The sequence below is a fragment of the Ambystoma mexicanum genome, chromosome 6p, assembly GCF_040938575.1.
Source record: "Ambystoma mexicanum isolate Mex_15411 chromosome 6p, UKY_AmexF1_1, whole genome shotgun sequence".
Taxonomy (NCBI): Eukaryota; Metazoa; Chordata; class Amphibia; order Caudata; family Ambystomatidae; genus Ambystoma; species Ambystoma mexicanum.
The window spans coordinates 111528584-111555704 of NC_090935.1; the positions used below are offsets into that span (position 1 = coordinate 111528584).

A 27121-nucleotide genomic window follows, 5' to 3' on the forward strand; every position below is an offset into this window, starting at 1 on the left:
GTTTCCCCAACCAATGTGACCCCGTCCATGCTGACCACCTTTTCCATGATGGCTTCTTAAGGAGATGCCTTGTACACATCCTCCTCGCCCCTGTCTTCTTTGCCACCCATGGTGACATTTTTCATCCACCATGTGATCGTCCACCTTCCATACTTCGCCTCTCCTTGGTAAGTACCTCCTTCCATGCACCCTCTTTCTTTGCAGGGGGCCCTCATCCGTTTAATTTAACCTATAATTAGGGACTCCTACCATCTCTTCATCTATGGTGCGTTTTAGGTTTTTTTATCTAATCACTTTAGATTTAGTTCTTTATAAGGTTAATACTTCCATGTGCAGTCCTCTATGCAAGGATGTTCAGAAACATTGAACGTGATGTCCAGAAACATTAGGCTGATGTATCCAAGAATACTTTTGCCTATCTTTAAAATAGTTAAGAATTGAAGACTGGGGATTCCGTAGTGGTCCAAAATAGAAAAATGTCATCCCTTAATTTGCCCTTATTAAAGGGAATAATTGCTAGTGGAGATGCAGTAGAAGTGGATGGAGTGTGGCTCAGATCTGTACAAGCCACCACTGCTATTTTAGATATTATGGCTGTATGATAGCTCGGCCATTGGAGATCTTGGAGATCTGTGTTCCGCCTGCAGGGCACTTCCTCAAGTCCTGGCAGGGCTGACTCAGCCCTTCTTTCTTCTGACGTCGATGAATTGAGTACCATTATTGGTTAATAGTGTAAATGTTTTACAGCACTGAGAAGCAGGAAGAATCTGATAAGAAGTGTTAAGTATCTCTTTTGGATCTTTTTTTTTTGTCTGGGTACTTCATGCCCTTTTTTGCGACCAGGGATATCCTGCCTGCTATATTCCTTGAACAGTTACATGGACTTCCTGCTTTTCATTTCTGTGTGCCTTAGCACACAGGGCACGCAGGGGTTCCCTGCCTCAGAGGGTCAAAAATACACCCAGGCTCTGTTGTGCGAGATGCAATAGTTGCAAAGATTTCACAATGTTCTCGACAGAGACCTATTTTTGGCCTTGAAGGAATAAAGGGCTGCATTTGCCTGTGTTTCTTTGGTGACCTAAACAGTGTGCTTGGGATTAGTAGCTCCTCTGCCTCTTTCACTGCCTAGGTCCACCAGAGCATGCTTCAAGTTGGCCATAGGGTCTGAAAATACCAGGCTATGGGAAGCTAGGACTCCAACTCATTGGTCCAAGGTGTGATCTAATGCAATATTAAGTGGTCGTTTTATAGTGCACCTTCTGCCATTGTAGTCCTATTGGCTCTGAACCTCAGATGTTGATGTGGGAATCCCTGTCCTCCGACAAGCACAATTTCTCAGCCGGACCCTATGGTTGCTCCCTATGATGTCCTCTGAAGCAGGAGGGAAAGCGGACTTCTACCAATGAATCTGCAAGTGACTTCTGCCTACCAATTAAAATCCACTGGCCCCTTAGTGTAAACTGGGATCTACAACTGGGAGTCTCTCTATTTGCCCCAATGTTCCACTAGTTGAAATTGCACTTTGAGCATGTTCAGGTTGCCAAAGGAGACCACGTGAACAAACAAGGTCATGATCCCAAAGTCCCCTGAAACAAACATACTACACAGTGAATGGGAGAACCTAGAAATGCCCTGAATGGTGAGCATACCATCCCTTGGTGGGAAGGTCATTCCAGATACTATGTACAAGACTACTCCAATGGAAGGGAAGTTCTGGGATGGATATGGCCCTGTTGAATTTGATGCTTATTTTGAATACAGTGAATGTTCTTCTGGTCAGAGACTTCAACAAAGCTGGAGGATATAGAGACAACCTCTGTTGGTGCAGGAGGTCTGCCACTGCCATCATAACTTCAAGACGAACCTGGGCAAAGAGCTCAGTCTGAAACCTGGACCTTGTGTTGGTAATGAATGCCTTTTTAAATCTAAAATATTTTCAATGGGGACCCCAGATAAGAATGTGCATGTCTGCACGATTGAGGCCGAAAAGCACAAACCAAAAACTCTTTCTGTATGGCTGATAAGATGCAAGCCAAAGGGACCACCTTTTGAAGAGGCATTGCGCCAAGATCGTGCATAGGCCTCCACTCTTCTTGGTCGTGAAAAGAAGTGTGAGCAGAAGCCCTGGTCGGGTTCTGCACGGGGAAACTACTTACTGACCCCCATTTTTAGGACCTTCTGCACCGCTGCTAGCAAGGTTTGGGAAACTGGTTATGCATATGGCTGAGCGGTCTAGAGAGTCGCTGAATGACTGCCTAATCACCATAGAATCCAAGAGTCGTAAGTATTTTGCTCCCATGAATGGAGCACGATGCTGTTCTTGCTTTGCAGTGATAACATGATGACTTGGATAGACACTATGAGCACCGACCTAAAATTGATATAGCGATGGGACAATTGCTTACTTGTCCCTGAAGCATCGTACTAAGGACAGATAATAACGTGCCAGACAATTTGGGCACCTTGCAGATGATTGATACCAAGGAGCTGAGTTTGAGCAGCTTGCGAACAACTGATGTGACACCAGACACTAAGAATTGTTATTGCAGCTCCATGCTGACAGGGAGGTGTCTTTGTAAGATGTTTACATACATCATAACATGTGAGGTAGGGTTTAAATCCAGGTAGCATAGGTGTGCGTTAGCAGCTGAGGACCTGCCCATCAAGTGACATGGAAGTTAATAATTAGGGGGTTTCCATTTGGGCCTTATTTGAACTCCCATCTGAAGCCCATCTGGGTGGCTGGCCAGAGCGGACAGGCTGAGGAGCTGCTGTTAAACAGAGCTGCCAAGACAGACCAATGACGGGGGGTGCCATACTTCATTTAGAAGATTGTACCTACTTTGCTGAGGAATAACTTGCCTGAAATCTGTGCTAATTGCTGGTCACCACTTTCTTTTTTTCTGATTGATGATTGATGCATTAAATGTATTATTATTGCATTTCATTGTTCAATGAAGTTAATATAATATATTCTTTTGGTTTAGTTCAAGCTTGGAACTTTGCACTGGCAAGTTTTCTTTGAACTTTGTTGGTGTTGAAGCATGGAAAGAGAATTGTGATATGCCTCATGTGGGGATGAACAGAGCGGCTTTGGGATTTGAAGACGATATTTGGAAGCCCATGCTCATAAATGTTGTTTGGCAGAAATATGATGTGTACCCTGTAAGAGGTTTGATTGGATTTGTTGGAACACTGTGAACTATTAAAAAGAGAACTGAGTGTGTTACAACGTTAGTCATTTTTGACTTGGGTAAATGGTGGCACTGTGTTGTGTTGTAGTATTATGCCTCTGGTCCAGTTATGCCATTTGGATCTGTTCTTCTCTATCCCTTTTAAAATGGTGTGCTATTGTGATCATGTTGCAGATCCTGTGAGTATATAATGAAGTAATAAGGGGTGTTGTGCTTCAGTGTATGGGTTGGGAAGAGACACATGCTTTGAGCTCCCACGAGATGAACTAATGAACCCAATCAATCTATCTATTTTCGCAGATCAAAACTCGAAATTGCAATTGGACGAGAATAGACGTCTTCTGTGCTCTGAGCCAGTGGCCAATCGCTACCCAGTCATGTGAAAAGTGTGCTATACACTTATTTCCAGCTAAGCTGAGGGCGGGTGGGCGGAGGTGAGTTGGGGGGGGTGCACTTCATCCTCCATATTAGACCAGCATCATTAGTCTAGCCGGGGTGGGTCTACTGAACTAGCGACAGAACATGCTCGTCAAACTAGCATATCCTCCACACAAATCAATCTGGGATGTTAGTTTCCCCCCCTGAGAACAAAGTCAGGGGTCAGAGCTGATTCGTCTTCTTTTTGCAAGTCCGTATGATTCAGGTTGCACCACTTTGGCCCCCCTGGTATCAGATTTCTTGGATTTTCTCTCTTCTTATCTGTTTGGAAGATTACATGCCTCATCAACACAGGTCTGAATCTCCATCAAATACTGACGCTGATCTGTTGGCTCCTGAGACCCCTTCAACTATCGCCAGAAAATGTGAAGATCCCAGATATGGCTAGGAAGCATTCTACCAGAGGCTCAGCTTCTTTTATTGGGTTCTTGGTAAAGCATTCAACTCCCCCTCATATTCTCTAGATTATATTCTGTTCTTTGTTTTGTTCTTGGAAGGTTCCTAGTTTCAGATGGAATCTTACAAGTCTTGTTTGTTTCCTTTGGGTGAAAATAGAAATTCTGATGATAAAAGTTTTTAATTTCAGAATTCTGCTGTAATGTGGAGTTTGTATGGGCCTTTTCACATGTTCCCCTCCATTTAAAAGCTCCTGTCAAGTTGGGTGTGTAACCTTGTTTAGACTATTCTGGGTAATCAGCCTTTTGATTCAGTGGATACCAGGGTTTGAAATTAAGGGGAGCTATGTACCTCCTGCTTGTAGCCCAGAAGAGCCTTGTTTGCTTGACGCCAACAGCTACAGGAGCTATGTTTGACTCTCCAGGCAACTTATGCAACAAAGAAAAACACCCTTATGACTTTAACTTTGCATTTGGGACAGTCTACGATTATAATTAGGACACATCTATAGAACCTTTAAAGCATGGGTTCATAAACAATGAACAAAATGATAGTTTTGAGTCGATTGTGTCCTCCAACGTATTCCACATCTAATGACCACAGCTGCGCTGCTTAGGAAATTATTTCGGCAAAGGCATCCTGCGTCGACAACGTCGATTCTTTGTCCCTCGAGAGCCTCCGTCGAGGGTCGACGTCACCGGATGTTATGTATAGGACGCACGGTGCCCGTAGCCTCAATTCCGGCAAGCTCGGTTCTTCTACTTCAAGTACGATGTCTTCGTCTTGTTCTACCCCAAAGTTGGGCTTTAAAAAATGTCAGGACTGCGTTTCCAAGATGTCTATCATGGACCCGCATGACGTCTGCCTCTGGTGCCTCGGCGAAAGCCATGCTACCGATGATTGCGATGACTGCCAGTCCCTGACATCGAAGGCCTTGCGGGAACGGAAGAAAAAATTAACGGTAGGTAGGGTGTTTAAGCCCCATAAGTCGAAATCCACTGGGCTTTCGACCGACGACTCGAGGGGCGACTCTCTGTTTCGGCGTAAGTCCAGGTGGTCTCGGAGTGGTTCCCGCCATTCCTCTGCCTCTTCTAGGCATTCGTGGCAGCACCGACATCGGTTGCCTTCCCCGTCCTCAACGGAGGACTCCGCCAGAAGGCGGTTGGCTTGTCCTACCAAGTATTCGTCGCCGGCCGAATGGGAGGCATTCCGCCTGCAGATGATGGCGATTTTCGAATCGCAGGGCACTGTTCCGTCTGCGCCTTTGAGAGAAGCCAGCAAGGAATGGGCAAGGGCCACCACTCGCACACCTTCCGGCTCGGGCAGTCGGGGCGATCATTGGGAGCCGTCGAGGTCCCGATCGGACAAGGTTGATCGCCATAGCCATGCCAGATCCATGTCCCGGTCTACGACGCCATCAAGACCGTCGGCACCTTTCAAGCCTTCTAAGAAGGCATCAACGCCATCGGTGCCATGTCCGTCGAGGGACTCTCTCGAGGCTCTGGCCTCGAAGCAGTTGTCTAAGTCATCAGCGCCTCGGACAACATCAACGCCGATTCCATCAGTGCCCTTGACGCCTTTTGTGGAGGATTTGCCAGAGGTGCCCCAGAGGGCTGTGGAAACTCTGAGGAAGGCCCTTAGTAAGACCTTGAGGCCTGTTTTGAGCCCTTCTCTGTTCCTCCAACCAGATTGTATTTATTCCAACCTTTGGATTATATTTCAGAGGTGGAAGAAAAGTCTGATGAGGAGATGGTTGTGCCACCTGATGTACCTGATGACCTGTTGTCTGGTCACAGTCAGTTGGAAGAACTCTGTCAGTCCTTGCATGACGTCAGTGGTCTTGATACCTCTCCGGAGGTGGATTTTGGCAGGCCTGAGCCTGGTACGCATGCCGAATCCTCCTATAGGCGCCTCATGTCGAGGGTGACTGAGTACTTAGGGTGGTCTGAGTACTTACGGTGGTCTGCTCCACCTGTTGATTTTCTTCAGGATGATCTGACAGATATCCTGGACCAAGGTCCACCCGCTGGCCCAGTGTTGCCATTTCATATGGCTTTGCAAAGAAGGGTGGCGGCGGCGGCTTGGACTGCTCCAGAGAGTCTCCCGGCAGTGAACACATTGTTTCCGAAAAAATACCGTCCAGCCAGTGGTGACCCCTGCTACTTGTCGACGCACCCTACTCCGGAGAGTTTGGTGGTGCAGGTGGCTACGGCCCATACAAAGCAGGCTGCGTACCCTACCATCCCTCCTGATAGGGACGATAAGCGCTTTGATGGTTGGGCGAAGAAGGTATTTTTATCTGGGGGTATGGCTTTGAAGGCAGCCAACTCTGTGCCTTGGCAAGATTCACTCACACTCTGTGGAATTGTGCCTTTGGCGGCTGAGTGTATTCTCGAAGGGGAGGAATAGGATGGTTTTCTATTCATCGTGCAGGTCGGCAAGGATGCCATGTGTGAAGCTGTTCAGTCGGGTTTGGACACGGCAGACTGTCAGTCGGTCCATAGCTGCGAGCACCGTGATACTCAGATTTGCGTGGTTGCGGAAGTCGGGGTTTGCTCTTCATGTGCAATCCCAGCTTCTCATCATCCCCTTTGATGGTGTCCATCTGTTCGGCAACAAGGCTGATGAGAGCCTTGAGAGGTTGCAGACCTCCTAAGCTGCAGCAAAGTCTTTGGGTGCTACAGTACGTCAACCTCTGCCTTTTCGTCCTAGGGGACAGCAAATGGAGGGGAGTTTCCTTTCGGTACTACTCTTCGTTTGGTAGATCGAGAGGAGCTGCCAGTCAAAGGGGGCCACCGGAGGAGTACCAGAGGTGGAAAGCAAGGTATTCGAGGTGCCAAAGCTGCTCGGGCAGTTGCCTCTTTGCCCTCAGGCACTGCCGCAGCCGCGCCCGCTCAGTCATGAGGCCATGTCCCATGGTTCGCCGGTTGGGGGGAAACTTATGCAGCATCTTGGAGAATGGCGTGCCATTACTTCAGATGTGTGGGCTCTGGAGATCATAACCCACGGCTATTGTCTTCCCCTTTCGGCAGAGGCCTCACGACAATCTACCGGGGAAGCTCTTTGAAGAGTCCGGATCCGCTCCTTGCGCAGGAAATCCTATCCCTGCTGGAGAAAGGTGCCATAGAACTGGTGCCTGTAGCGGAGAGGAACAAGGGATGGTATTCCCCTTATTTTTTGATCCCGAAAAAATATGCGGGATTGAGACGCATCATGGACTTGCGTTGGCTGAACAAGCTCCTCAGGAAGGACAAGTTCAAGATGGTAACTCTTTCTCAAGTCCTCCAGGCCCTTCAACTTCAGTATTGGTCGGTGTCTCTCGACCTCGAGGATCCTTACTTTCATGTACCGATTCATCCAAAGCACAGGAAGTACCTGAGGTTCGCTGTTGGCGACTTGTATTTTCAGTTTCGGGTCCTGCCGTTCGGATTGACCTCCGCCCCGAGGGTCTTCACCAAGCTGATGGTGGTGGTGGCAGCGTATCTCAGGAAAGTGGGGATTCACGTCTACCCCTACCTGGACAATTGGTTGATCAGGGCATGTTCTCCCGAGCAGGCCCTGGATCACCTGTCCGTCACCTGCCACTCCCTTCACAGGCTAGGCTTCTCCCTCAATTTAAAGAAGTCCCATTTGACACCTAGCCAGCGACTTTAATACATGGGAGCAATAATCAACTCTTCCCTGGGGTTGTGTTCGCCTCCCCAGGTGAGGGCTCTTCACATTCTGCAGATGTTGAACACATTTCAACGTGCCCAGAGTCTCCTTGCGTTCGAGTTTTGAGGTTGCTCGGCCTCATGGCATCCTGCATTTTCCTGGTGCCAGAGGCCAGGCTGCGGATGAGATCTCTGCACTGGGCTCTCAAGATGCAGTGGTCTCAGTTCTCCGGCAGGATGTCGGATTCCGTTCATATTCCACCCTCGGTCGCCCAGGATCTTCTGTGGTGGGCCGTCGAAGGCACTCTGATGAAGGGTGTTCCATTTTTGCAACCGTGGCCGGAGTTGACGATCGTGGCGGACACATCCCTCACAGGGTGGGGAGCTCATGCCAATGAGCTGACCGCCAGCGGTCGTTGGTCTCCGTCTGAGTCCAGACTCCACATCAATCTGTTAGAGCTGCGGGCTGTCAGGCTAGCCCTGAAGGCTTTTCTGCTGTCTGTGTCGGGGGAAGAATGTCCTGATTATGACGGACAATACAGTGGCCATACACTACCTCAACAAAAAGGGGGGGGCAAGGTCACTCCTGTTGTGCAGGCAGGCGATGCAGCTCTGGTTCTGGGCCATCAAGCAGGAAATTTTGATCTCGGCAGTTCATCTGGCCGGAGATGAAAATGTGGCGGCGGACGCACTCTCACGAGTGGGAGCTGGCTCAGGAAGTTCTGTTGGAAATCTTTGCCCTTTGGGGAACCCCACAAGTGGATCTCTTCGCCACCAGTGTCAACCCGAAGTGCGAAATATTCTGCTTGCAGGAATTTCTCCTTCAAGAGGAGTCTTGGGGGACGCGTTCGTAGTGGAGTGGTCCTTCCCACTGCTGTACGCGTTTCCTCCAGTGTTCCGGAGGTTACGGGGGTTCGGTTCCTGGATGATCCTCATTGCTCCGGCATGGGCCAGGAGAGTGTGGTACCCTGACCTTGTAGACATGTCCATCTCCCCTCCACGCCGTCTTCCCTACCGAGACGATCTACTCTCACGGGAGGGGGGGTCGGGTTCTTCATCCAAAGGTCAAGTCTCTCAGCCTTCATGCTTGGTATCTGAAAGGTTGAGGTATAAGGATTGGGACCTCCCCGAAGATGTGATGGAGTGTTGCCTTCGTCTAGGCGGCCCGCAACGTAATCCCTGTACCGTTGGCGTTGGAGAAAGTTCTGCTACTGGTGCGGAGTACAGAATGTGGATCCTTTCCAATGTTCCATTCCTTTGGTTTTGTCCTTTTTGCTTTCCTTAGCCCACAAGGGCCTGTAAGTAGGTACCATTAAGGGTTACCTGGCGGCGCTGTCTATATTTAAGCGCTCGTCTGAGGAATGTTCTTATTTTAAGATTCCTTTGATTTCACAGTTTCTAAAAGGGCTAACGAATGTGTTTCCACCGTCGCCTTTCCAGGTGCTGCCATAGGATTTGAATTTGATTTTAAAGTTCCTGATGGGAGCTCTGTTTGAGCCCTTACATTCTTGTCTGTTGCGACTGTTATCCTTTAAAACTGTATTTTTAGTTGCGGTTACTTCCGCACGCAGAGTGAGTGAGTTGCAGGCACTTTCCGCCAAACCACCCTTCACTGTGTTCCCTAAGGACAGGATTGTGCTTAGGGTGTGGCCTTCTTTTCTTCCGAAGGTTGTGTCGGAATTACATTTGAGCCAGAAGGTCATTCTTCCAGCGTTTTATCCTCCTCCACATCCTGGTAAGGAAGAGGAGAAGCTCCATAGGTTGGATCCTAGGAGAACTTTGAGTTTCTATCTCTCACGGATGTCCCGGGTCAGAGTGGACGATCAGCTCTTTGTTGGTTATGTTGAAAGGCATTTAGGTCAGGCTGTTTCCAAACAGACCTTGTCCAGATGGATCATTTTGACGATCTCTGAGTGTTACCGGTTGGCGGGAAACGACCCTCCAGTAGGCGTACGGGCTCACTCTACTAGGGTTATGGCGGCCTCCACTGCTCTACAGAGGGGAGTACCGATTCGCAATATTTGCGAAGCAGCCACATGGTCCTCTGTCCATACTTTTGTGAGACACTATTCCTTGGACTCCATCCATGGGCAGGATTTGGCCTTTGGTAAGGCAGTCCTGTATTCAGCAATTTGATTGGGCAATCTAAATTTGTAAATTGGTACGTTGGTACTGCTTTGGGAGTCTGTCAAAGATGTGGAATAGGTCGGAGGACACAATCCCCTCGAAGAACAAGTTACTTACCCTAGCTGGTAACTTTCTGTCGATGTGATGTTTCTCCGACGTATTCCACATCGCACCCTCCCAGCCTGCCCATCTACAGAATTTCTTGTGCGATTGCAGCTTACGTTTCCGCAAGGCTTTCTGCAGTCATACTGGCAGGAGATTGGTGCCACACGTTCTGGGAAAAAACTACAACTGAGGCTACGGGCGCCGTGCGTCCTATATATAACATCCGGTGACGTCGACTCTCGACGGAGGCGCTCGAGGGACAACGTATCAACGCAGGACACCTTCACCGAAAACATTTCTGAAGCAGCACAGCTGTGGTCATTACCTGTCAAAGATATGGAATACGTCAGAGGAACATCACATCGAAAGAACGTTACCAGGTAGGGTAAGTAACTTGTTCTTTGCATTTTATGTGGATGTTAGATTTGAGGAACTCTATGTACTAGCTCCTTGTTCCCCAGTGGTAGCTCCTACTGGCTATTTTGCTCCCAGGGATACCAAATCCAATAGGGATATCCAGTCATTTTAACGTACTGTAGGTTTTAAATTCTGACATCAGCAAACAACAATTCTAGAATCCTTATTGTTGATGATTGTTGATGTGACTGAAAAAGGCCCTCTTTTGATGTGTACAAGCAGGATTGCTGTTTCAGGGTACGAGAAATTAATTATGAGTTTTCAGTAGTTAAAGTAAGATTTAAGAGCAAGAGGGGAGCGGTCAGGAAGGCAGGGTAGCAACAGGGCAGCAAACATTGGAAGGAATTCAAAAACATGTAAAAAAAATTACTTCCTGAAGAAGACGGAAGGAAAGAACACTGGGAGAACAGCCTCGGAACAAGCGCCAGACTAAGATAGTCAGAGGTTTGCAACGCAGAGCAATGCTTATTCGGTTCTAGTTTAAAGCGATGTACAGAGAAGTGGGACCGCTGTCTTGAGAAAAGGCTAGACTGGCACTTCAGTAGGTACATGACATTCATCAATGACATCTTCTATGGTTGCCACAATAAATAGCTTGAAGTGCTCACAGCATGCCCCCTCACATGATGTGTGCGTCTGGGTTTTGACTATTGGACTGCATGGGAGACTAAGTAAACGAGGTGCATGTATATGTGAGGCAAGTTCACAATCTTTACGGCCTACCTTGTAATTGTAGCCTACCTTGGTATATAAAGTCGCATATTTGCAAGACTTCATACTCTTCCTGGTTGTCCTTCCGCACAGGAGGAGTAAATGGCAGTACCCTGCTTGATGTTTGGCTTGGTTGATAACATTTAAGAAGAGATATATGCAACACATTGTGTATTTGTGCCCAGGATAGTGACAGTTTAAATTTGTAGGCAACAGGATTGACCTACGAATTCTAGAAAGAGGTCCCAGGAAATGAGGGGACAACTTGGGAAGGATGAATAGTTTTGGGAGGTTTTTGGTTGACAGACAGACCTGGTCCCCAGCTTTCCAATCAGATGATTCATTGTAAGGTCTTTCAGCGTACAGTTTGGTCCAAGCTTCTGCTGCCTTCAGGTTTATGGCTGCCTCTTTATGTCCTTTGTGGATCTCCTTAAGTACTCTTTCGATGGCAGGCATGTTGCTGAGGGGATGTCAAGGGGTTGGGAATACTCAATGATAAACTCTAGAGGAGCACGAGAAATGACTCATCCCTGTGGCGGAATGGAGTGCATTGGTGTAGATAAACTGCGGTAGAAAGGAGTTCCACACAGTTATCATGAGCTGCAGACGAAACCCTCTTAGGTACTGCTCTATGGCTTGATGGAGTGTTTGTCTATCCATAAGACTTCAGATGATATCCGGATGTCAGTGCTTATTGTGATGAATCGGATGATGTCATCACTCCTTTCCCAGACGTAGCCTCTCATGTGGCCAGGGGACGGCATCCACTACCTGAACCTGGGGGTGGCTATGCAAGGGAGGATCACATGGGGAGAGGCAATCCTAAAGGGGACTGGGGGAGGGGGGTTGGTTTGCGAGTCATTATCAAATGATGCATAGTATTCCCCTTTCCCTTTTTGGGAGGTCCTCTCCATTCCTCATGCCTTTGACATTATGTGGAAAAGGAGATCGCAAACACGACTGACTATTCCCTATATGTACTCAACCCGTTCTGCACTACTGGGACGAGGAAGAGGGATGAAGATGGGCAAAGCCCGAAAGCCAATCATGCGCTCTAGTTGTTGAAGGGAGTGGTGGTACTTTTAAATCCCCAACAGCTGATGCAGAGAAGAGAGAGGTACCTGACATGAGCAAGCGGCTCACGTCAGAAGGAGCTCAGAGAACTCAGCGGCAAGAGAAGTCCGATGAAGGGGAAGGAGCAGGCGAACTGCTGCCTGACGCTGCAGGTTTGTCAGTGTGCCTGAGGAAAAGGCACAGAAGAGCCAGAGCTCGGCTGAAGTGATGCTGACCGCAGAAAGCTGACCTTAAGCCTCAGTGACCATGCAGAGAGCGGAGAACAGGTGGGGAGTTCTCCCAACCCGCCGGTGAGCTGGAGCATCCGCACACGACGCGAGGAAGAGCGATGCAGCCAAACACAGCCGAAGAACCCAGCTGGGAAAGGTGGAAGTCCAGGGCGCTTCAAAGTGATTGCGTGCACTGGGGAAAAGACTGAAAAGCTTCTTGGGAAGGGCGAGAAGCCATGAAAGGGAGAAACCGTTGCAAGAATGGTCACTGACCAATTGGATGTAGAATGTATGGAAAAAGATGAAAACTAAGAAACTTTGCGAGTCTGAGACACGTGCCCAAACGAGAAACCTGTAAAAAGCCCTTGCAGGATAGTGAACCAGGCACTTGTGGAACTTGTAACATGAAGTCCTGGCAGTAGAGTATACCAGGTGAAGAGCACATCTGCGACCCGCACCTATAAAGAGTTGTGTGGTACTAAGGAACCTGGCAGGGGAGTATACCAGATGTTGTGTGAGTCGGGGACCCGCACCGAAGCATTGGAACTTTGAAAAGAGAATCCAAAGGAAGATTCATGCCCTCAGGATTTTGAACTGCATTGCATTTGGAAACTACCTGGGATGGGGGACATTTCCCCTGGAGTGAATTGCAACACGAAGAGGAGAGGTTTATCATCTTGGCTTACAGAGAACTTGGTTGTTCTTTTTGAACATTTGTTTTTGCTGGAAAGAAACCAGGGTAAGGGAGTCACTCCCAGGAACTGTGAACACCCCTGGAAGTGGAGGCCTTTTTGTTTGAGTTGTACCTTTGTAATGCACTTGAACATTTGTGCACTTTTGGAACCACCGACATTGCCCTTATCACCTTTATAGTTATCCAGCATGGGGTCTGGCATGGATTCACATACTCATGAATATTCCCTGTCAGGCTGGGAATCCTCGGTAAAAGAAACATTTTTCACTTTCACTTTAAAAATGTATTTCTCCTCTAAACCAATCGCTGTCCTCTGGGTCATACTGCCTCCATCCTATGACAGTCCTCTCCCTAAGCCCCGCCTCTGGCAGCCATCTTCAGAGTTTTACCTCACTCTTCAGTATTGGGAGTCCTTGAGTTGATTTCCGAGCTACTTTGTATTTTTTCCATGTTTTTTGTGGAAAAGTTCGATTTTTGTTCCATCAGAGCTGTGTGCTCCTATTTTTATCGGCCCGCAATGGAGGTTCGTTGTCGGTGAAGTTGCGTGCCCTTGAAGGGCAGTTATTCGTCAGTTTCTGGAAAGCTGCCTTGGGCCTACATTGCGCCCTCACACCATGATGGAGGAGAAAAAGGAGGGAAGGACACTTTTCAGGCCTTGCACTTAATACGGGCTAAGGAACGTTTTCGTGGAAGACAAACCTGTCTGTACTGCCGGCACCACAACAAGAATGGGTGCATGTTATTTCAGGGATTCTCAAAGAAAATGCTGCTGTAGATTGCCAAGGGAACGTGCCGCCTACGTGTCTGTCTTTATGGCTTGAAGGGATTCATCGACCACCTTCCCGTACAGATTTTCGCTGTCGGAAGGCATGTGCAGGACCTTCGCATGAACGTCCTGGCTCGTCCGTGGATGAGATGTCCATTGGCTGAATGTAAACCTTGGAGAGCTGCTTTGGGAGCTCTTCGCCCCACCCTTTCCTCCTGGGGGACATATACCTAAGCCAGTGCTCAGCCCCTTTCCAGGGGTGCCCGCAGCCTTTGCCACTGCCCCGGTGGTCGAGTCGCACCTGGGAGGCAGGGACACCCTGTGCTGTAAGGACCACCCTCGTCGGGTCGGAACTACCTGCCGTAGCGGTCGCCCCAAAGGATGTCGACAAAGTGGTCGATGGGGTCTTTGGCTACGCCTGATGAGCCTGCTGCGAGGCCTATTGCTCTTCCTCCGGCCTATGTTTCTCTGATTTGTCCAGTAACTGCAGGTTGCAGATGCGATCCCTACAGGAATTCTTGGATGCACGTTGGATACAGGTGTCTGGGAATTTTGCGGACATGATCCCCCTCAATGAGGAGTTTGAGCAGGTAATAGAATGGTGGGGGGGTATGCTCCCTCATTGCCCAGGGGACGGGATTTCAAACCCTGCCATACCAGGAGACGGTCATCACGGACGCCTCTCAGTAAGGTTGGGGAGCTCATACCGGACGTCTACACGCTAGGACACCACCACCATGTTCTACATCAGGAAACAAGAGGGCACTTGATCCCCAGTGCTCTCCATGGAAGGTCAGGTTGTGTGGCATTGGGCCATCAGACAGGGTATGTTCCTCGTCCCATTCCACCTAGCAGGTGTCAAGAACACCATCTCCGACTCCGAGTGGGAACTTTGTCAGGATTAGGTGGCTCATCTATTCGTCAAATGGGGCAGACCTCTGATCGATCTTTTTGCCCTCGTGGTGAACTCAAAATGTCAGACGTTTGCCGGAAGATTCCACCAAACGAGGAGCATGGGGGGCACATTCGCCTTCCTGTGGGAAGTTCTGTTTCTGTGCGCCTCTGCCCCCCCCCCCCCCGTTTCCTGTCCTGTTATGTGTGATCAACATACTCACAGTGTTGGTGCAAGATGATACTCCTCGCCCCGGCGTGGCCAAGGCAGATTTGGTATCCGGACCTACTCAAGCTGTCCCCTCCAGTAAAGACGCTGGTACTTCTGGATCTGACATGGGAACTAAATGTAGTCCTGACAAGACTCGTGGGGGCACCTTTCGAACCAATTCACCAGGCCTCACTCAAGTTTCTCTCGTAGAAGACAGCATTCCTTATGGCCATCGCCTCAGCCAGACATGTTGGTGTAATCGAGGCCCGATCCTGCAAGCAGCCGTATCAGACTTTCCAAGAATCAAGGGTGGTACTGCATACGCATCCCACTTTCATGCTGAAGGTTCCGTTGGAATCCCACTTCAACGAGCCTTTTGTGTTGCCTGTTTTCTTCCCGAACACTGCGTCGACGGCTAAGAGGGCCTTGCATTCGCTGGATGTTGCTTTCGGAAGACTCATCAATTTTCTGTGAACTTTGGACCTGTGAACCATGGGAAGGCCTAGTCCAAGGCTTCCATCTCAAGGTGGCTCTCCGACTGCATCATGCACTGTCATCGGCTGGCGAACCGGCCTCTGCCGGGCAGTCCGAGAGCCCACTCCATCAGAGCGATCACTGCAACGACGACGTTCCTTTCTGGTGTGCCCCTGCTCGACATCTGCAGGGCTGCAAAGTGGAGGTCCACGTATACCTTAACGAAGTTCTACTGCGTCGGCAGGGATTCCAGCGAGGATTGACCAGGCATTGCTATGCAACCGGTTCTCTTGAGAGAATCTGTTCCGGCGGGAAGTGTTAATTGCTTCTGTTGAGCCTTGCCCCCTGCTGTGGTTGTGTAATGTGTACTGCTGTGTATTCGTTATTCATGAGCATGTGAATACATGCCTTGCCCCCATGCTGCAGAAGGTTTAAGTTACTTACCTGTAACTGTTGTTCTCCGGCATGGGTCTGGCATGGATTCACATGTGAATCCTCCCTCCGCCCCTCTGTGGCTCTTCTTGGTCATACTGTTACATTACGCGCTTACCAAATCTGAAGATGGCTGCCAGAGACGTGGCTTAGGGACAGGACTGTCATTGGATGGGGCAGTATGACCCAGAGGACAGTGATTGGTCCATAGAAGACATACAGTTTTAAAGTGAATGTGAAACTGTTTTTTTTCCTTTACCAAAGATTTCCAGCCTAACCATGAGGAATATTCAAGAGCATGTGGATATGTGCCAGACCCCTGCTGGAGAACAATAGTTACAGGTAAGTAACTTAAACCTCACTTTTAAGAATGAGAGGGCTAGGATAGGATTTCGGACACAGGACATTTTTGCTTTGAACAGCTTCACAGGGCAGACCCTTAGTTTTTGTTTGAGGTATAGAAATACCTCCTAGAGTAGGAACAGTGAGGCATTTCCCAACCCCCTTTATAATTTGAATACAAGTTTGTAACCACAAACATGAGTCTTCTGTGTCTGCGACTCATTCCTGGTTCCTCACATTATTCCATTCCAAAATACTTGGAGGACAGACCAAAATGACAAGGTATATTGTGAACCTCTCTCAGAAATGATGGTACTAGGCAGAATATATCCTTGAGAATACTTCAGCCATCACTGGAGTTTGGTAGACCCGGTGACATTGAAAACTGGGCCATCTTAGTGAATGAATCCACAGTCACCGTTACGACATCCATATGAGACGGGAAGATTAACCACAAAATACATAGCTATAGCTTTCCAAGGGTCCTTGTGGTGAGGTGTTTGGCTTAGTTTGCCGCTCTGCAAAGAGGTCGTGTTTGCATTGAACACAAAGGGAACATGATTAAACAAAATCCTCAATGTCCTATTTAGATGGCCACCAAAACGTATACGTGGCAACAGCTTTTAGGTGGGAATGGTTCCACAACAATCTGCTATTGCACCTGGACCAAACTTTTAGATGGAACTCCATCTACCTACCTCTGGAACATGCTCTGACTTCATCAAGAAAGGAAACTGCAGAAAACCTAAAACCCTTGCATGCTACAATGGTCCCTTTCAATCTACTAAATGTGACAGCGGCACAGCATCAGCAGTTATATCTTCTCCCCTATGTATGCAAGTCGGGAAGGAATCGTACTGGAAAACTAAAGACGCCCAGCGCGGCGCTTGTGCAGTGTTTCTGCACACTTGTTGCTGAAGAGCAGATGGATTTCTGTGCTCTGGTCTATTCTCTACCAGAAGTATGGCTCCTAGAAGCAGGGGTCTCCACTCTGTGCAAGCATGCTTCTCCAGAACCTACTAGTTTTGTACACTTTTAGACAAGGTACGGGACAGGTAAGCCACTGAATGTTCAACTTCATCTTGCCGCGTTGTTGTTTCATAATCGCTCCAATGGCATGGTCCGCCGCATCCATTTCAATTACGAATGGCTTCTTAGAATCCAGCTGTACTGGAAAAGGAGCAGTACAAAAGGCCTTCTTTAAACGGAGAAAGGCATGGTTGGCTATTTCGACCCAATGAAAATGAGCTCCCTTCTTAAGGAGCCTAGTAATTGAAAGTGTTGTCTCGGAGAAATGAGAAATACAATTCCTGTAAAAGTTTGCAATACCAGAAAACGCTGGATAATCTTAATGGATCTGGTAACGGGCCAGTTGATTACGGCTTCTATCTTTCGGAAATTGATGCATATTCCCTTGTCTAATCATATGAAACCTAAATACATTGCATAGGGTGCTTTGAATTGACACTTTTCCAGCTTTATTAGGAAAGATTGTACCTCCCTTTTCACATGTTTACGATTGTTCTCTTTTGAAGAGTAGTACACAAGTAGATCTTATAAATAGTTGATAATGGAGTGAAATGGTAGGTCTGCAGAAACATGGAAAATGAACTGCTGAAAAACTGCAGGTGCACTTACTAATCCAAAAGGCATTGTGTGATACTCGAGATGCCCATGGGGGTACAAAAGGCTGTTTTCCATTAATCACCTCTTTGAATTCTGATCAAATGACCAGACCCTCTCAAATCAAGTTTTGTGAATATTGCAACACCTGTAAAGAACTCATGGTGGCAACAGTAAAGACAGACACAAGTGAGCACAATTCAAGGATGTTTATTGAACTTTATAATGGGTGAGATAAACTCCTAATCTAAACCTAAATCTAAGATGGGAGCAAGCTACGACCATCAAATAATAAGGCAGTCCTAGCGGCGCTTTGTCAAATAAAAGGGTCCTATACTAAAAATAAAATTTATATATATTGCAAATCCTTACCACTAAGTTACAAAAAGAGGATGGGCAACTGTTCAACAGAAAAGAAAGTGTTCATAAAACAAGTCGGGCTGGTATGGCTGGATCTCCCTTCCCCACGTTTTAGCACAGGACAAGGTGAGACTTCTGAGCACACTCCTGGTCCTCTCCACACAAGGTTCACAATTCCTTTCAAAGATACAAGAACGTGAAGGTTCAAGTCTCTTTTCTGTAAACAGAAAGAGGATTCAACTTGGGAACCCTCCCGTCCCCTGCACACTTTCAAATGTTTGGATTAATCCAATACAGTTGTTTAAACTGCGTTATATACATTGTACATACATTTGTTTCTAACACATATGGTCAGACACAGGAGTGTGAGATAAAAAAATATATATCTTTATAGTCAGGCTGTATTATTTTCAGCAAGAATTATAGTTCAGACAAAGATTATTTACAGTGCATAGAAACATTATCAATAGATAAAGCTCAAATTGAAGAAAAATGGAGTCCAAATTGATTAGCGACGCGTTTCGAGGAAGTTCTCCTCTTCTTCATAAGGCCACACTTGGACTCTTAAAAAGGAAAGCATAAATTCAGTAAAGAAAATTTTGTAAGCACAATGCATAGACTGTTCATGTCATATTAAATGTATACAGTTAAAAAATAAATGGCATTAATTGTATTTAGAACATTAATCTGTCCCTAAAAAATAGGGAATTGAAACAATGTAGCATGTTCTAATATGCATTGTAATTCATGCAACATTATAAGATTAACTAGGTTGCCCCTGCTCGAGAGAGCGGCTGAAGGTCTACTGAAGCATCTTTTCCTGCAAAATTAACTGTATAACGTCCATCATACTGTAATTTAGTAGAGTACTACCTCTAATGGGATCTATCACGTGGATGGTGAAACATAAGCTAAAGAAAATTAAATATGTAGGTAAAACAACACACAGATAGTTCTTAGGCTGTATCAATCTAATATGGAAAAAATATAAAAATCGTTACCTCTGTGAGTAGAAAGTGCCGGAAACAGAGAACCGGACGGAGCGGTGAAAATAGATAGACAGTCTTCGTGCATCAGTTAGTTCCTTAAAACATGGCTAATTCCCAAAAAGATACCAGAAATCTAAAGAAAACAAAGCCTGATCAATGCCAAGCTCAATGTTCAAACGTAACAGTCATAGGTGTGAGATAAAAAATTGAGTAACATACCTAACCAAAATATGGAGGGCGGAAAATAATCAATAAAGCGGCCCACATAAGGATGTAGAACTTAAGTATCCCGCCGTCACTACAGAGGTGCCTCAGTATGTGGGAATTCTGTCATACGAATAGCCAAACTGAACAGGAATGAAGTCCTGATTAGTATAATATACCTAGCAATCTGATATGAAGTAATGGAAACATAATATGGTGTTTAATCAAGGCAAAAAATGTAAAGAATTACCGTGGTAAGAATGTGCAAATGGCACAATTCTCAAAGCTGATATGCAACTGATGTCAAGATTGTGTGGCCGGTCAACAGCTGAAGAATCCGGCAGTAATAGGTCAGTTAGAGTATCAACTAAAGAAAGTGTAAGGAAAACAGAAAAAAAAGGAATCATGAGACTAAGGAACTATTTCCCTGGTCCCTAGATAGATAAATGCACATGCATTCACGCTTACCTGGAGCATGGGGGGGCAATCCTGAGCAGAGTCTGTTCAGCCGAGTGGCTTGTTGTTCACAAACCATGGAGACTACATGTGACCATGGAGATAAATAGAGGACTGAAGTAATAGGTGAAGAAAAAGGACTAAGAAGTAAATGGGCCTCAATGTCGGCCATCTTGGAACGAGGTTATATTGTAATGAAGGTGTAGATCTCTAGGCATTCAATGACAAGAAGTAACTTAAATCGGGAAGCGTAAAGGTGCGTAACTAAATAAATTAAAAGGAAAAAATTCATACAGTACAGAAACCTATTGTGCGATGTAAATCGGACATTACAAATACTAGTCCGCACATCGTAGAACGGGGAGAGGAAAGTTGAGAAAAATAGTATACCATGTGAAATAGAGTCGAAATTAGCAATGACAAAGGGTCTTGAATCGAACGAAACGCTCGGATCTAAAAAGGGAAGAAAAATAGCACGGAAAAAATGAATATAATGTTCAGATTATCTGGCTAAGGTCATTTAATGATCATGTGTAACCTATCAGTTCAAAATAGGTGGATCACATGGATTCACATTATGCAGGAAGAGGGAAAAAAAACCTTAAATCTCTCTCTCATTGCATGGACAACCTAGTGCAATATAGCAATCTCAATGGGGTAAATGCATTTATTTTACAAAAGATCACAATTAAATGTGATAAGTATAACAGAATGACAAAAAATGAAAATTAAGAATAAGAACAATTTTTACACTGTGTTTACAGGCAATTATTTTTATGGCAACCATCTATTAGTCTCAACAAAGTAGTGCCTTAGATCACAGTCAGACACAGGAATAGCAATGTGACTCTCAATTTTATGTTGAAGATCAATCATTCCTTATTGTCAAATTCAAATCACAGAAAACAGTTCAATGTGAAATCTTCATTTAGACCCCAGGGCTGTAAAGAGCTTAACTTATCAATCCAATAAGCTTCTCTTTGTAGTAAGAGTGACTGATAGTCACCTCCTCTTGTAGGTCGTTTAACAACTTCTAGCACCTGGTATTTTAGTTGGGCAATTGTATGTTTTTGCATGTTGAAGTGGCGAGCTACCGGTGAGTATTGATTATTACATCTTATGTTCGACTTGTGTTCAGACAGTCTTGATTTAACAGGTCTTTTGGTCTGTCCTACATACACTTTGCCACAAGGGCACTTCAACATATATATGACACCTGATGTCAGACACGTAGAATAGTCTCTTAATTTGATTTTTTGACCATTCCTAGGGTGAGTCACTACATTACCTTTGATTGTGTTATTACAGTGTATACATCCTAAGCAGGGGAAGGTGCCTAGTTTTTTGGTAGCTAGGAAAAGTTGTTTCTCCTTTGGTACTCTTTCAGCTTTCACCAGCTTGTCTCTTATATTTTTACCCCTTTTAAAACACATCATTGGTGGTGTGGGGAACAATTCCAATAGAGTTTGATCATTATGAAGAATATTCCAATGTTTCTTTATACTTTTTGTGATCTGAAAACTCTGTCTTGAGAATTTTGATATGTATAAAAGTGGGGTGTCTTTAGCCTCCGATTTAGGTTTCAGTAAATCTGTACGGGGGATCTCTGAAGCTCTGTCTTTGGCAATTTCCAAAATTTCTGGTGGATAGCCTCTGTTCTGAAATTTACTAACAAGATTGGTGCATTCCTTATCTAGAACTTCTGGGTCAGAAATTATTCTTTTCAGGCGTAATATTTGACTATATGGTAGACTTTGGAGCATAGCCCTCGGGTGGAAGCTGGAATAGTGAAGCAGATTGTTGTGGCAAAGTGTATGTAGGACAGACCAAAAGACCTGTTAAATCAAGACTGTCTGAACACAAGTCGAACATAAGATGTAATAATCAATACTCACCGGTAGCTCGCCACTTCAACATGCAAAAACATACAATTGCCCAACTAAAATACCAGGTGCTAGAAGTTGTTAAACGACCTACAAGAGGAGGTGACTATCAGTCACTCTTACTACAAAGAGAAGCTTATTGGATTGATAAGTTAAGCTCTTTACAGCCCTGGGGTCTAAATGAAGATTTCACATTGAACTGTTTTCTGTGATTTGAATTTGACAATAAGGAATGATTGATCTTCAACATAAAATTGAGAGTCACATTGCTATTCCTGTGTCTGACTGTGATCTAAGGCACTACTTTGTTGAGACTAATAGATGGTTGCCATAAAAATAATTGCCTGTAAACACAGTGTAAAAATTGTTCTTATTCTTAATTTTCATTTTTTGTCATTCTGTTATACTTATCACATTTAATTGTGATCTTTTGTAAAATAAATGCATTTACCCCATTGAGATTGCTATATTGCACTAGGTTGTCCATGCAATGAGAGAGAGATTTAAGGTTTTTTTTCCCTCTTCCTGCATAATGTGAATCCATGTGATCCACCTATTTTGAACTGATAGGTTACACATGATCATTAAATGACCTTAGCCAGATAATCTGAACATTATATTCATTTTTTCCGTGCTATTTTTTTTCCCTTTTTAGATCCGAGCGTTTCGTTCGATTCAAGACCCTTTGTCATTGCTAATTTCGACTCTATTTCACATGGTATACTATTTTTCTCAACTTTCCTCTCCCCGTTCTACGATGTGCGGACTAGTATTTGTAATGTCCGATTTACATCGCACAATAGGTTTCTGTACTGTATGAATTTTTTCCTTTTAATTTATTTAGTTACGCACCTTTACGCTTCCCGATTTAAGTTACTTCTTGTCATTGAATGCCTAGAGATCTACACCTTCATTACAATATAACCTCGTTCCAAGATGGCCGACCTTGAGGCCCATTTACTTCTTAGTCCTTTTTCTTCACCTATTACTTCAGTCCTCTATTTATCTCCATGGTCACATGTAGTCTCCATGGTTTGTGAACAACAAGCCACTCGGCTGAACAGACTCTGCTCAGGATTGCCCCCCCATGCTCCAGGTAAGCGTGAATGCATGTGCATTTATCTATCTAGGGACCAGGGAAATAGTTCCTTAGTCTCATGATTCCTTTTTTTTCTGTTTTCCTTACACTTTCTTTAGTTGATACTCTAACTGACCTATTACTGCCGGATTCTTCAGCTGTTGACCGGCCACACAATCTTGACATCAGTTGCATATCAGCTTTGAGAATTGTGCCATTTGCACATTCTTACCACGGTAATTCTTTACATTTTTTGCCTTGATTAAACACCATATTATGTTTCCATTACTTCATATCAGATTGCTAGGTATATTATACTAATCAGGACTTCATTCCTGTTCAGTTTGGCTATTCGTATGACAGAATTCCCACATACTGAGGCACCTCTGTAGTGACGGCGGGATACTTAAGTTCTACATCCTTATGTGGGCCGCTTTATTGATTATTTTCCGCCCTCCATATTTTGGTTAGGTATGTTACTCAATTTTTTATCTCACACCTATGACTGTTACGTTTGAACATTGAGCTTGGCATTGATCAGGCTTTGTTTTCTTTAGATTTCTGGTATCTTTTTGGGAATTAGCCATGTTTTAAGGAACTAACTGATGCACGAAGACTGTCTATCTATTTTCACCGCTCCGTCCGGTTCTCTGTTTCCGGCACTTTCTACTCACAGAGGTAACGATTTTTATATTTTTTCCATATTAGATTGATACAGCCTAAGAACTATCTGTGTGTTGTTTTACCTACATATTTAATTTTCTTTAGCTTATGTTTCACCATCCACGTGATAGATCCCATTAGAGGTAGTACTCTACTAAATTACAGTATGATGGACGTTATACAGTTAATTTTGCAGGAAAAGATGCTTCAGTAGACCTTCAGCCGCTCTCTCGAGCAGGGGCAACCTAGTTAATCTTATAATGTTGCATGAATTACAATGCATATTAGAACATGCTACATTGTTTCAATTCCCTATTTTTTAGGGACAGATTAATGTTCTAAATACAATTAATGCCATTTATTTTTTAACTGTATACATTTAATATGACATGAACAGTCTATGCATTGTGCTTACAAAATTTTCTTTACTGAATTTATGCTTTCCTTTTTAAGAGTCCAAGTGTGGCCTTATGAAGAAGAGGAGAACTTCCTCGAAACGCGTCGCTAATCAATTTGGACTCCATTTTTCTTCAATTTGAGCTTTATCTATTGATAATGTTTCTATGCACTGTAAATAATCTTTGTCTGAACTATAATTCTTGCTGAAAATAATACAGCCTGACTATAAAGATATATATTTTTTTATCTCACACTCCTGTGTCTGACCATATGTGTTAGAAACAAATGTATGTACAATGTATATAACGCAGTTTAAACAACTGTATTGGATTAATCCAAACATTTGAAAGTGTGCAGGGGACGGGAGGGTTCCCAAGTTGAATCCTCTTTCTGTTTACTGTTTATTGTCGGGGTCTTGTGCCATGACCTCAGTTTTCCCCCCCGCACCTAAAAGTTTATACAACATAATCCTCGAATCTCTTTACTAATCTTACTTACTATAGGTGTGCGCTTCTATCTAAACCCTCAAGTCTCTTTTCTACAAAGTCTCTTACCTAAGACGGTCTGCTGGATCGAAAACAACAAACGGAAGTTCAGTCGGTCGTCTTGTACCTTAGACAATGGCTCTTCACCCCTTGGGTCTCCTTCCGCCTGGCTCTGATCCTTCTTGCAACTTGGGCCTCCCTCCGTCTGGTTCACTACAGCCTCTCAAATGCAGCTTGCAACTTCCCACTACAGACAACCCTCGGGTTCACGCTTGTCTACACAGTGTTCACGGGTGTATTACTCTTCACCCCATGGATTTGACGTGACCCTTGTAGGACCACTCCAACACCTCACGCTGCCCTTTCCGAGGGCCTTCTGATACTAGTAGTTTCAACGCAGAAGGGACCAGCGAGAGTCCTTCAAATGAGCACTCCTGCGGCACCAGACCACTCTGCAGCTGGCCCTTCTCTGGGCTTCCCCCAAAAGTTCATACGCACACAAGTTATTTGTTCTGAAATTCTTGTGTTCATCTAATTTTGCCACTTGCAACCTTGGGCTCCATATGATTCAGCTTGCTGTCGGCTTCCTCCGACTCACTGATTCCGTGTCGGAGAGTTTCCTACAAGGGCCACGTCATATCCCTTGTACACTCTAAAGTCTCTGACCCGTTGCCGTCTCACTGTCTGACTTTTTTCCACACTAAAGTAGCCGATATTTGTTTTAACATCTCAGGAGGCAAGCAGGCTACTGCTACTACTACTTCTGGAGATAGGGTAGCTGCTGAGGGTATGGGATGGAACAGGTTTCCCGAATTCCAGGCTTTTGAAGTCTCCCAGGCAGTTGAGCGCCTGAAGTCAGCCGCCCCATCTGACCCTATTCCTCTGGCCATTTTGAAAAAGATTCTGCAAGATTTGATTCCCTGGGTAGTGGAGGCTGTGAATTCCTCTTGTCCATCCGGCTCGGTGCCATCTGAGTTGAAGCAGGCTGTGGTGATCCCGCTTCTTAAAAAGCCCTCACTTGATGTCACTGTGTTGGCTAATTTTCATCCTATTTCTCTGCTTCCCTTTTCTATGAAGCAATTTGAGTCTGTAATAGCTCCTCTTATTTCTGTCTTTTTGAAGTCGTCCTCTTTTTGACACCTTTCAGTCAGGTTTCCGCCCGGGGCGAGGCACTGAGGGTGTCCTAGTGTCTGTGAGCAATGTTCTTCCCATATTAGTCGACCAGGGCGGAGTGGGAGCTCTGATCATATTAAACCTGTCGGTGGCATTCGACACTGTCGATCATGCCATCTTGCTAGCCCGCCTTCAGACTGTTGGCCTCTCGGGGTCCGTCCTGGGCTGGTTTGCATATTTCCTCGCTGATGGGGACAAATCTATATCACTGCCTTCTTTTGCTCCACTTTCCCAGCTATTACTTTGTGGTGTGCCTCACGGGTGGGCCTTGTCACCTATGATTTTTAACATCTATATTCAGCCGCTAATTCGCCTCATCCGTTCCTGCGGCTTCCGCTGTTATTCTTATGCCGACGAGACACAGATCCTGGTCCGTCTTGATCAGGATAAAGGCACGGTGGCCCATGAATTCAGGGAGTGTCTGTCGTCAGTAGGAAATTGGATGAGTGCGAATTGGATGAAGTTGAATGGGGACAAGACCAAAATCTTGGTGGTGGGCTGCTTTCTGCTGAATGGTCCTTCTGGCCTTCTACTTTAGGTGACTGTCCCACTCTGGTGAAGGTGGTTAGGAATTTAGGTGTCCTTCTGTCATCCGACCTCTAAATTGCATCTCAGGTTTGTGCAGTCTGTAAGACTGGTCACTTTTTTCTTAGACTTGCGCAAGGTTCTGCCTTTCTTGCCTGAACGTCTGCCTCCACCGGTGGTGTCCTCCCTGATTACCAGCAGGATTGATTATTCTAACGTATTATACCTGGCTCAACCTCTTGGGCTGTGCATCGTCTACAATTGCAGCAGACCTTGGCTGCTCGGGTGGCCACCGCCTCTCCTTATGGAGTTCATGCATGTCCTGTGCTTCGGGCACTTCACTGGCTTCCAGTGGCACAAAGATTAAATTCAAGGCCCTTTATCTGGTACATCGTGCCTTTTTTAAGCAGGGATCAGAATATTTGCAGGACAAATTTCCCCGTTATGTTCCAAGCAGCCCGTTGCGTTCCGGAGAAGCCAATTTGGTTCTTGTCCCAAAGATTTGTCGGGTCTGTGTGGGTGGACTGGCTTTTTCTTATGCTGCCAGCAGATTGTGGAATGGGCTGCCCATGGGTCTTAGAGGCATGGCAAACCATCTTCAATTCAGAAGAGCGTTGAAAACTTTACTGTTTTAGGGTTACTGCTGGGGCTGGTACTGACTCCATTCCTCGCACCAGGATGCCTTTGGGTGAAAGTGCGTGTTACAAATGCCCATAACATAACATAGTTGGTAGCAAGTGGAGAGCATTTTAACACACTTGTGTACAAGCGTGATATAAATAAAATATCATTTCATTTCACTTATATTTAAAGTTGGCAGCAATTAATGTAAAAGGGTGCGTGAACAGCACGGGGAAGTAGAATGGCAGAGAAACCAGACAGGCTCAATCAGACACCACGAGCTGGCGAATAGCTGGTTTGCTAAGCGATGGTGAAGCTGCTGTAGGAGGTTGCTGGAGAAGTCCAGGAGAGCTGTACTTCTATCCCTGTTACCAAATGTCAGTCCAGGAGGAAAACCATGTGAACCATAAGTGTGAGTTTAGTTTAGTTTAGTTTGTTTATTTATAAAGCGCGTCCAAACCCTGAGGTAGCTGGGCGCATAATCATGTGCACAACAGAGTTCCAGCTGCCGCGCAGAAGACGCAACAA

General features: G+C 45.6%; 1 protein-coding gene across 6 annotated transcripts in view; it reads left to right on the top strand.

Moving 5' to 3' along the window:
* ATOSB (atos homolog B) overlaps window positions 1-27121 on the top strand; it is a 726183-nt gene that overhangs the window by 528507 nt on the left and 170555 nt on the right. The gene's annotated exons all lie outside the window — the stretch shown is intronic.